Source organism: Fopius arisanus, unplaced genomic scaffold, assembly GCF_000806365.1.
Source record: "Fopius arisanus strain USDA-PBARC FA_bdor unplaced genomic scaffold, ASM80636v1 scaffold00123, whole genome shotgun sequence".
NCBI lineage: Eukaryota > Metazoa > Arthropoda > Insecta > Hymenoptera > Braconidae > Fopius > Fopius arisanus.
Window position 1 is genome coordinate 32,669 of NW_011887862.1, and position 11,252 is coordinate 43,920.

Genomic DNA, 11,252 nt, shown 5'->3' on the forward strand with positions numbered 1-11,252 from the left:
AAAAAAAAAATATCGCTCGGGTTTTTGACGATGCACCCGACGTCTAAATTCAAAAAACTATCTGATAAATAAATTGACAGGTTTACGTGAGCAACGTATTAACACTAGAATATATTATTTAGCTACTTGAAGTGAATGCACTGAACCTGCAACTTTAAACAATATAAGGGAAAAGAAACTGAACGTGTGTGTGTGCAACAGAAAGACTTTATCCAGCTTTCCAGGGAAAGGCGGGAGTGTTCTAACTATCCAGATCGCCCATCACTCTAGAGATACCACTGATCCGCTGTGCCATAGTCGAGTCGCCACCGGAACGGTCAGGAAAAATTAAAAGGTGAGTCTAGTGATAACAACCATTATTTTCTCTACCCCGGAGGTCGGTTGATACTCCAAAAATTAGAGTCCTTTTGAAACTAAATTGTTCGGTTCTCGCGAAAAGTTCGGAAAGTGCGATAGTGCGCGTGCGAATTGTGTTAACCTAGTTTCGGCAAGCTTAGTGATTTTCGGCTACCGCTCGACGAATTTCGCTTACCTTATGCTTCCCAAAAAAATCGAAAATTCGTACCATGATAGTGCACTTTAATGAATCAAAAAATTCCATCATTCGAAAAATTAAATTCTAAATTCCTTTTTTTTTGTTATCCGATCCAGTGAGAATTCGTAACAAGTGTTAGTAATTATGAGGCGATTTTTAGGATAGTGCAAATTGAAAGAGTATGACAATTACTCGTGACACTTTTTCAATTTGTTTGGATGTTTTTTGCACCTTAATCCATTGTCTAATTCTATTACCACATTTCCTAGTGGTGTCAGGGCTATCACTTCATAGGGCCCAGTGTAGTGAGCATCGAGTTTGTTGATTGGCGGTTCTTTTTGCACATAGACAAAATCCCCAGCTTTAAGTTCTACAAACTTTGCGTTTTTGTCGTAATTCTTCTTGGATTTGTGCTTGGCGTTAATAAGATTTCTAGCGGCTTTGATTTGAGTTGCCTCCAATCTTCCAATAAAATCGATTAAATAATCTTGGTACGTTTCGATGTCCTGTGATTCACTCACGGCCGTGGGCATGCGGGCGCGTTTACCATATGCAAGTTCGTAAGGTGTATATTTCGTAGCGCTATGTGCACTGTATTGTATGAGAACATGGCAAAAGGCAATAGGGCATCGGAGTCATTATATTCCTTGCAGAACACTTTCAAGTATTCTACTAGAGAATGATGACTCCGCTCTAAAGAACCGTTTGACTCTGGTCTATATCCCGAGGTTGTTACATGATTAAGTTTAAAAATTCTTGCCCAATGATTTAATATCTTACTTTGGAAATTAGTACCCCTATCTGTTAGCATGACCTTAGGGCATCCATAAATAGCTATAAAGTTTTTAGCGATTGCTTCAGCGACCGTGATAGCTCTCTGATGGGGCATTGGTATGGCGACTCATAATTTTGAAAAATTGTCTTGAATGGTTAAGATTACTGAATTGCACGAAGGGGTTGGGGGAAGTGGTCCTACAACGTCAATTGATATTTTCTCAGACGGTTCTAATGGAGTGTCCGTTATCTGCATGGGCTGTTTGACTTTGATCCTTCTGAGTTTTTCAATTTGGCAAACGTGACATTTCCGTGTGCCGATGTAGTGCTTGATGTCTGATTTCATTCCTGGCCAGTAGAATTTTTCTCTAATGGGGAGGTATGTTTTGACGACTCGTTTGTGGCCTGCCATGTGTGAATCGTGACCTTCGTTCATTATCTCGGGAATCAGAGCTGTTGATGGAATTTCAATGTCGCCTTCGCAGAGGATTATTTTGGTGCTAATTCCTTTGAATTCTCTGACTCGTTCGTTGACTAATGAAATATTTCCTTTGAGCTCGTTGTTGTTACCGGATACTCGGAATGTGTCAACTTGGCGTGTTTTTAAGGCATAATCCAGGTTATGCAAATACGTCCTTAAGTCGTACTTGGTCATAAAAATTGTTTTTTACGATGACGAGAAATCACTTACGGTTACTATTTTTAATGATCATAACACTGCCGATTTTTGGGCTGTTTTTCAAGATTTTCTTTGGATTAAAATAGTGTCGACAAGTGTCGACAAGTAGTTTTGAAGACACACTGTTTATTCCGCAATCAGCTGCTGGAAAATGAACAATGTGATCTTTTTCGTAAGTTAGCCCATCGCGGCTGTGTATGATGTTTTCTCGGAAGTTCAATTCATCATCCTGTGGAATGACTGATTGGAAGGTGTTGAATAATTTTAGCTCGTCATTCTCCGGAAAGTCTTCATCTTCGGATTCCGAGTCATGTTCCTTGGAATGTGCATCTAGTCCGCTATCCCGGGCGTCTGGGAGCTATTTCAGTTTGATTTTGAATTCTGGGTTGGCCAGGCTTTCACTCTCTTGAATGCGTTCTCGACCATATCTCTTTGAGTTGATGGAGTTTTCCAATCGTACGCTCTTATTTCTCTGATGTGATGATGTATCGTCATTTTTTCGACATTATCCACAGGCTGATCCACAGGGAGCTCTTCCAACTCTCTTGTTTCCATAATTTTTCCCAAGTCATGAGTTGCTTTCTCTTTGCTGGCGAGAGCGAGGATGAGTGGGGTGGATCCTGCCAATGGTATTTGATGTTTTGCAGGCCACGGACCCAATGGTACCCTGGAATCGTTTGTTTGAAGAAAAGTTGAATGCTGAGGTAGATGTACCAGCGCTTCTGTTATTACTTCCTCGTTAGTTGAGGATTCATCCTCATCAGTTTCTACCTCTACAGTCGCGGGGGTTCGATGTTCGGCTGTAGGTCTCGTTTTTATCTCCTCCAGAGCTTCGTTGAATTTCTTTGTCAACTCCTCTAAAGATTTATGAAAATCCTCAGGGAGTTGACTTACATCTTTTCTTGGAGATAGTTTCACAATCTCCAGAGATTGAATTTTCTGATGATGTTTTTCCATCCAGTCCTTATAGGTCATCACGGTGTTTCCTATTTCTCTCATTTCTTCTGGTGTTATAGGCCCTCCCCGTGGGATCATACTTTTGCGTGAAGGAGCATGTATGGCTTCTTTATTTTGATCCTCCGACTCAATGCGTGCATCGAAAGAGTCAGCATCTAGGGTGGTCATAACGTCTTGAGTTTTGTCTTGCAATTCCGGTGGCTCGTTGATGAAAACATTATCAGTTCCAAGGCTGATCTCCTCATCTTCTCCTACTTCTGGGTTATTCGGAGGTTCGTCTGCTTCTACCATATCAATTATCGCATGGGCCTCTACTTCCTTTTCTTTTGGAATCTGATGTGTAGGTCTTTCATTCATTATCTCTGGCTTTTCAGTGGCCAGCTTTGATGGTGGGCGCTCCCGTTTCCTTTTTGCTGTTTCTATCTCAACTAGAGGTAGTTTTACCGGGTTTTTAGTTGTTGTAGCAGTTGGTGCGCTATCCAATCTTGGCCTATATGTTCTAGCCTCTTTATAATTTACTCGTTCTTTTCCGGAATCTTAGGTTGACCTTTCTGAGAAGTTCCGATTCGGGTTTCAAGATTGGTTTAGAAGGAGGTTTTGTGATCGGGAGAATGTTGAAAGTCTCAGGCTCAGAGTCTGATTCTGATGGGGAGAATTCGTCTTCCGGATCTGATGGTTTGACAGGATTTTCGGAGAATGGATCTGCGTACTGTTCACGTTTCAATTTCCGTTGAACCACTGTGAATTCGTATTCGTGTAGGAGTGATCTCCACTTCACCTGGCGAGGGTTGAAGTTATAGTGTCTCTTAGCCAAGCCATTGCTGAGCTGTTAGTATACAGGATGAACTTGCGTCCAACGTATGGCTTAAAATGTTTGATTGCCCAGAAAACAGCTAGGCAGTCTCTTTCGGGTTCGGAGTAGCGAGTTTCAGCTTCTAATAGCGTCTAATTCTTGATGCATACGCGATGGGATGTTCTTCGCTATTATCGTCCATTTGGCTTAAGACGGCTCCAAGTCCATTGTCTGATGCATCAGTAGCAATGATGAAATGCTTGGAGCTATCTGGGTACGCTATTGTGGCATCCTCGCAGATAGCAATTTTCAATTCCTGGAAAGCAAAGTCCTCCTGCTCCTCCCATCGACATTCTTGCGTTTTCTTCAGGAGTTCTGTAAGGCATTTTGCTTTATCGACGTAATGGTCGATAAATCTGCGGTAATAATTTGCGAAACCCAAAGAGCTTCTCACGCCTTTCACGTTCCTGAGGAGAGGCATGTTTCTTAATGATTGAATTTTCACAGCGTCAGGTTTAACCCCGTTCTCAGTGATCAGGTGGCCAAGGTATCCTACTTCTTTGCACAGAAACTTGCATTTATCTGGTTGTAGGGTCACTCCTTGTGCTTTGAGTCGTTTGAATAATCGATTAATTCTCTCGTAGTGTTGGTCCAGGTGTTGGGCGTAAACTACGATAACATCCAGGTACACATATAACTCTGTCCCGGTCAATCCATATAAAATGTGGTTCATCATCCTCTGGAAAACTGCTGGTGCCTTTTTCAATCTAAACGGCATCTTCAGATATTCGAAGTGTCCATCTGGAGATGTGAAAGCAGTCTTTTCTCGATCCAGTGGGTCCATGGTTATTTGATGGAAGCCGTTAGCTAGGTCGAAGACAGTGAAATATTTTGCTCCTCCTAGTTTATCGAGGATTTCCGTGATGTCTGGTAAAGGTTAAGAATCACCGATGATCGTCTTGTTTAATTCCCTAAAATCGATGACTAGACACCAACGCTTATTTCCTTTTGAGTCGGCCTTTTTAGGGACTATCCACAATGGTGAGTTGTATGGCGACTCTGAAGGTCCGATTATTCCTTGGGACAGCATCTTTCGAACCTGGGTTTTAATTTCCTCGGAGTGCTCTAGAGGTGGTCGATATTGAAATCCTTAGTACAACCAAAGGGTCACCCGGGAGAAAGAAAATATCATGCTCAGATTCCAAGATCCTTTCCACTTGAGCTCTTTCCAAATCGTTCAGTTTATCAGTAGGTACCAATTCCTTCAGCTTTTGTATTCTCTCTGCAGATGTTTTGTACAGATCGTTTATCATTATGTTCACTGGTCCAGCATCGCAAAGTTCTTCTTCTTCAGACGATGCATCTTCCAGAATGAAATCGAAAGGTTGTAATTCTTGTGTTGGACTTCTTCCCTGCACGGTTTCATTGGATGGATTCACAACCATCACCATACCTAGATTTTCTTCAACGCGAATAGCAGCTTCCCCCGCGAAAAGTCCATCTCCCACATTCAATTTCGGAAGATATCCTTCTTCTATTGAAGGATTAGTAATCTCGACAGGAACTACTAATCGTACTCTAGGTGGAATGGTAAAACTCATATTTGGTTTCAGATCTCGGAACCAACGGATAGGTTTTGTAGGGTGTTTGGCGAGGACGATGCTTCTATTTGCATCAATAATGTCCGCCTTTTCCTTGATTAAGAATTCATTCCCTATTATACCGACTCCATCGACAGGTAATTTAGTCTCCACAACATGAAAAGTGGATACAGCTCCTAGAGTTTGCAGAATCGTGGTTCCGATTGTTTGAAAGGAATCATTAGTTAATCCCCGGAATTCTGGCCTGCGGGATTTACGAGCACGACTTTCAATAAAGTTCACAGCTGACCCCGTCTCTATCAACACACTCTGTTTGTTATCAATCAACTCCCTTGCGATCAAGTTGATCCGAGCCCCCCCCCCCCCCGTACTGCAGATACAAGTGTCGAGGCAGAAGTGTATAGGATTCTAGATGGTGGTTCCGAGCGTGATTGTTTCATCCCACTAGGAGATGCGCGCTTGTTCTTGTTGTAGAAATTCATAGCCCAACAGTGCTTTGCATCCTCCCGGCTGCCGGTTAATTACATGGAATCTCACGTTTGTATCTCCAATTTTTAAAGTTATTGTGCCTATAGATCGAATTGATTCTTGAGTCAAACGGCTCACAAGAATATTTTGGGATGGATCAATTTTTGCGTCCCGGCGTAAGGATTTGGAGTGAATGAGATTAATTTGTGAACCGGTATTTTTTTTTTTTAATTATCATGGTTTTTTATTTAGTAATACATCGATATTTACATCTTTTGTCACAAAAAACTCGTCTTAAAAAAATTTGCAGATATATACAGGGTTACCTTAATTTAATAATGGCCTTTTTTAGACACTCGCATTAATACAATATTTTACAGTAATCTGTATGTAAACATATTTTTTAGCACTATTTTACAGGTGAGATAGACGCATTTCAGCGAATCATTATTGATGTAAGCGGGCCCACAAAAAAATAAAAGAATTATAGGAATTTAATGTAAAAAAAAGGGCATCGTGAACCGGTATCAATGAGAGCAGTTGCCCCCACTGAATGTAATTGTGGGCCTTTGATGGCGACTTGTAGACCACTTCCAGAGGTGCAAACATTTATTTTTGGGATTTCTTGACGAGTGGATGACCCGCCGTTATCATGTGGGACTCCTTGTTTAATTTTGTTTCGCTCGTCGCGGAGTCGTTGCGACGAGCAACGATTTCCCCCGTTTAAAGGATTTGTTTCAGAGGTTTGCTCGCGTGATTGTGCCCTGTGGGAGAAATTTGGTTTCCGATTGCGATATTCTTTGTCTTCTGACGACTTTGTTTTTACTTTAAAACTCGTGCGTCGAGGGCAATCATGGCTCAAGTGACGTGAAGAATCGCTACTATGTGGGGAACTCTTTCGAGGATGAGAGCGATGACGCCATTTCTCAGTGGGTGGTGTAGTATTTAGATTTTTCGTGAATATCTCTACCAAATTACTAATCACCGTTGTTAATGTATTCATTTGTGATTCTATTTTGTTGAAAGGATCAGGTGGGGCCTCAATTACGCGAACTAGCGGTTTGGGTTCCTGATTACTTATTTCCCCTGGGGGATCTATTCCCGTGACAGTTCGGTGACGTGATCGACTCCTTGGTGAAAAGGGGGGTTCTTGTTGATCAGGCACAATTTCGTCGGCATGAGGAATAGTGTATTGTTGGTAACGCCGATGGTGTGACGTGGAGCGATAACGTCCATTTTCCGCATACCCTTGGCTCATGGGAACTTTCCCGTGAATCGTAAGGCTGTACGCTACGCGATTCCTGATGGGGGTCCTTCAGAGCGACTGTTAGCAATTTTTAGAGTATACTGATTTTTATATGCTCTAGACTTCTTAACAATGTTGGTGACATCCTCTGACGTTGCGCATTTCGCATGATCAAGCGTGTGTTGATAATAAGGTGGAGATAGTGAATAGAATCCAGCTACGGGGATTGAATCTAATTGCTTTTCAAGGAGAGCTCTAGAATTCTCTCTGTGTACTCGAATTGCTTCTCTAAGGGCCCTATGATGTTCTTTGAATCTGGGAAAGAAATCCTCTACAGCTTCATTTGCATACCATGGGCAATGCCTCAATTCTTCCCGAGTTCCCAATTCGGTTTTCTCGAGTCTATAGTTACTACCTAAATCTTTTAATGAATCTAAAATTGAGGTAAATGTTTTTCCCTCAATCTCTGATCTGGCAGGATACCTAATTTTTTAACAAAGGGCACTGATATATAAACCCTCTTTACTTCTAGGCACGGCATGGATCACATATTGAACCTCTTCCTCGAAAACATCAAAAATAACGCTGTCATGTTTATTCCCATAAAAAGCAGAGACATTTCTGCAAAGATGTTCTGCGTTTTCAAATTCAGGATCATAGTCTGCAGCTGTTACTTGACCATTTAACGTGATATTTCCGCTGTTGGCCATGATAAAAACACGTCGATGATGTGAGGGAAGAGATAAATTGAGAAATTTGACCCCGGTGAGAGTTTCGACGAGTCTTAAATCTAGATGAGTATGAAATGACAAAAAAAAGTATAGAATCATTAAAAGATCGGTGCTGTGAATCACTTCTGAATTAACAAAATTCTATTTTCAGATCGCGGGTCGGCTCAACGAAAGCATCGAGAAAGAGTTACGCGTCGATTAGAATTTAAGTTAATGGAATAAAAATATGTTTATACACGCTCGATTTTAAAACGAGCTTGAATCGACTGTAAAACGGTTGAAAGGAATTAGTTGACTAAGCAGTTTACAAGGTGGGCCTTCGTGTATCCCACCGCTGCCACCAATTTTAATTTGTTATGTCTGGGACTAGTGGTCGGGAAACCACGTTATTTATTGTTGAAAATAAAAATGCCTCCGAATTAACGCTAATAAAAATAATTTGAGTCGGAGTGTTGCTCATGGACTCGTTCGCGAATATTTGGTCGACGTTTTTCCTTGTAGACGCAAATAGTCTTTATATTCCTTTTCTTTCTGAAAGAATTAATTAAAATGCCTGTGAAAGAAGGGCATTTCTGACTCCTTAAACCAGATTCTCAATGTCTATTCAGAATTTTTTATTTATGCTGATCTTGTGCTACTTGAGGTTAATATTCCTTTTTATAAAATGTGATTCATGACAATTCTAAGTGGTCTTTTATTTGATTCTATATAATTCAAAGTTCAAATGATGAAAATGAAATCAACAAAATAGTATTCAAAGTTACTTACAGTTGTTTCTCGTTTTGTTACAATTTTCATTTAACCAGAGGTGCTATTTTTCGTCCTCTGGTCGTCGGAATTTGTTGAAAAATACAGTGGGCTTCAATGTTTTTCGGCCTCACTGAGTAATAACACACACGGCCGACTTTATTATTTATAAAACCGACGGAATTTCCAAAATCTGCGTTTCAGATTTGGAAAGAAAAGAGAAGTCACATTTTAAAATTATTTCAAAAACAGCGCTTGGAGCCGCGATAGCCCGTGATGTTTTTAAATGTGACGAAAGAGAAAATTCTTGAATGTCACAAATCTAACGGATCTTAGGCGACGATCAATTTACCGAAAATATTGATGCTACGGGGAAGATGATTTTGCTTACCGCCGTATTTCAAAAAGATACTGTTTTATCGGTACCGTGGCGCTAGTCCGATTTGAAAGATTGATATGACTCGAATTTTAAATCGCCAAAGAAAGAGAACCGTAGGGTTCCACGATTTTTCCGCGACTGGAGATTAATTGTTCATAATTCGATTTTATAGTTTGAATTAAGGGCGTTATCTGATTCAGTGGGAATGGTTGATGGCGAAAATTCGTGGTATGTTATTTTGTCCCACCGTCGAATTTTCGCTGATTCTTGTTCTACTTTCATATTGTATTTTCTCGGTTTTTAAGTAGCCCGAGTTACTCAGAGTGATTTCGGAATTGTCGAAAGACAATTTCGAAATGCAATGCGTCGGTAAATTTTTCTTTTAATGTTGAAAATGGCCTGAATTTTCAAAGAATTTATGGATATGACATTATAATAATACAGGGTCCACAATGATCATATCTTTTTGTTTTATCTCTATTATATTGTTGCGTGTCCCCCTTCGAACCACTTACTTAAAAAGGCCATCTAAAGAAAGAGCCTGTGTAGTTTGTCTAAGGACCATTGTCTTCTTTTCTTCTTTCGATTATCAGAAATATTAGATACATCATTGACTGTATTCTTCTCAATTAGTAAACTCTCCGTCGCAATTATTAATTAATTATCCGTTCATTCAGTTTATTTCCACGATATAACATTGGTATCAGAAGTACTTTTTTTTAGAAAATAAAGAACCCATGTGAAAATTCATCATGGGAAGAAATTCTGCAGCGTGAGGCTGTCAAAAACAAAATTAATAAACGGAGAGTTACTAATCCACCATTGGATTTTCTTTGGATTGGATGAAAGTTAACTGTTTGAACTATATATAACTACAGACTTCAAAAGGTGAGTCTTTTCCAAATAAAAATGGCAGGACGAGGGAAAAGGAGATGTGCAGATTTACAAGACAATCTGAAGGCTCCTCCTGGTGCATTTCCTGTTGTCTTTATTTTCAGCCTGGCAGGAACTCCAACAACAAATTATCACTGTCCCTGCGACTGGAAAGCTTAGGAATTCGTTTACGAAATGAATTTTGCAACATCGTGACTGACATCCAACCCATACTTCGCCAATATAAAGAGGAAAATCGACGAACTTCCAGAAATGAACTACTGAATTTAATGAGAAGTCTTCCAATGGATCCAGCACCACTCAACCCTCCAAATGATCCTCTACACCCCAACGAACTTCACCTGGAAGATCCTGTTCTTTAACCGGTTGTTATTAACCCCCATCAAATCCACCCAGGGAATCCAGCAACTCCAAACTTTTCTGAGATGTCCGAGAACGTTCAATAACATCAATCTAAAGATCCTGAACTTCTACACAATCTACTAATCAACTATCAACTAAATTTGCTCAGGATGCCGATACCTTCTTCACCTACAGATAACCCTCAAAACACTTAATTTTCTTTACTTAATTCTAATGCTCATAGTAATGCTTCAATTACGAATTCTCGTATCAAACCCGACACATTTGACCCTTCAACTCCGGTGGTTACGGTATCAAAAACATTTTGAAATTGCCAAGAATCATAATGGTTGGCATATGAAGGTAAAGCTGCGCAATTAGCTACTTCACGGAAAAGTTCAACTCATTCTAGAAAAAGTACCAACTCATGAATCTGCATGGAATTGCTGATGGCCTATCTCGATGCCTTTGGTCGTGTAGAAAAAGTGCTAGATTTGATTCTCTAGACCAGGGATGGGCAACCTCTGCTCTGAGAGCAAGTCGTGCTCTCAACCTCTATTAGTGTATAACAAGGGGTAGAGGAGAACCGATTGTGTAAGGTGATGTGCATTTATGACCCAGGTCGTAAAGACCCTTCTCCTCAGCTAAAATCAACCGAAGTGGGGCTAACGCTTAAGAAAAGGCAAAGAGGAGAAATGTCGTTGAAGAAAAGGAAAAACGGGAAAATGAGACAAAAATGGAAAATTTGAAATTTTCTTCACTATTACGTCCTGATATATTTTGAAAGCAGACGTTACAAATACAAAATAGAGAAGACGGGTGTTCAATTCCAGAGGAAAGGAACAAATTGTAACGTGGCCAATTTTCCTAACTGGAAAACTCGACGTTATCCGCCCCTTTTTTCCCCCGATCTTATAAAATTATGGGCGCCAGTTGATCTTTAAATAATCGGAACCAACAAACCGGATTAAAATCAAAGCGGAACCGTATTCCCGGAACCGGATTCCATATATTTGGGCGGTACAAAAGAAAACCAGGAATGAAAAGCAAAATCGAAGGGAGGGAGAAAATCCTCGGCGGATCCGCAGGGTCGACACAAGCTGTAT

The 11,252-nt window shown here is 40.4% G+C and overlaps 1 long non-coding RNA gene across 1 annotated transcript in view; it reads left to right on the forward strand.

Moving 5' to 3' along the window:
• Nucleotides 1-169, forward strand: part of LOC105271753 (uncharacterized) — a 1,032-nt gene extending 863 nt beyond the window's left edge. Inside the window, exon 2 of the long non-coding RNA XR_892683.1 lies at nt 123-169. This is a non-coding gene — a long non-coding RNA (uncharacterized lncRNA). The remainder of the gene's footprint in view (nt 1-122) is intronic.
• The last annotated feature ends 11,083 nt before the right edge of the window (nt 170-11,252 follow it).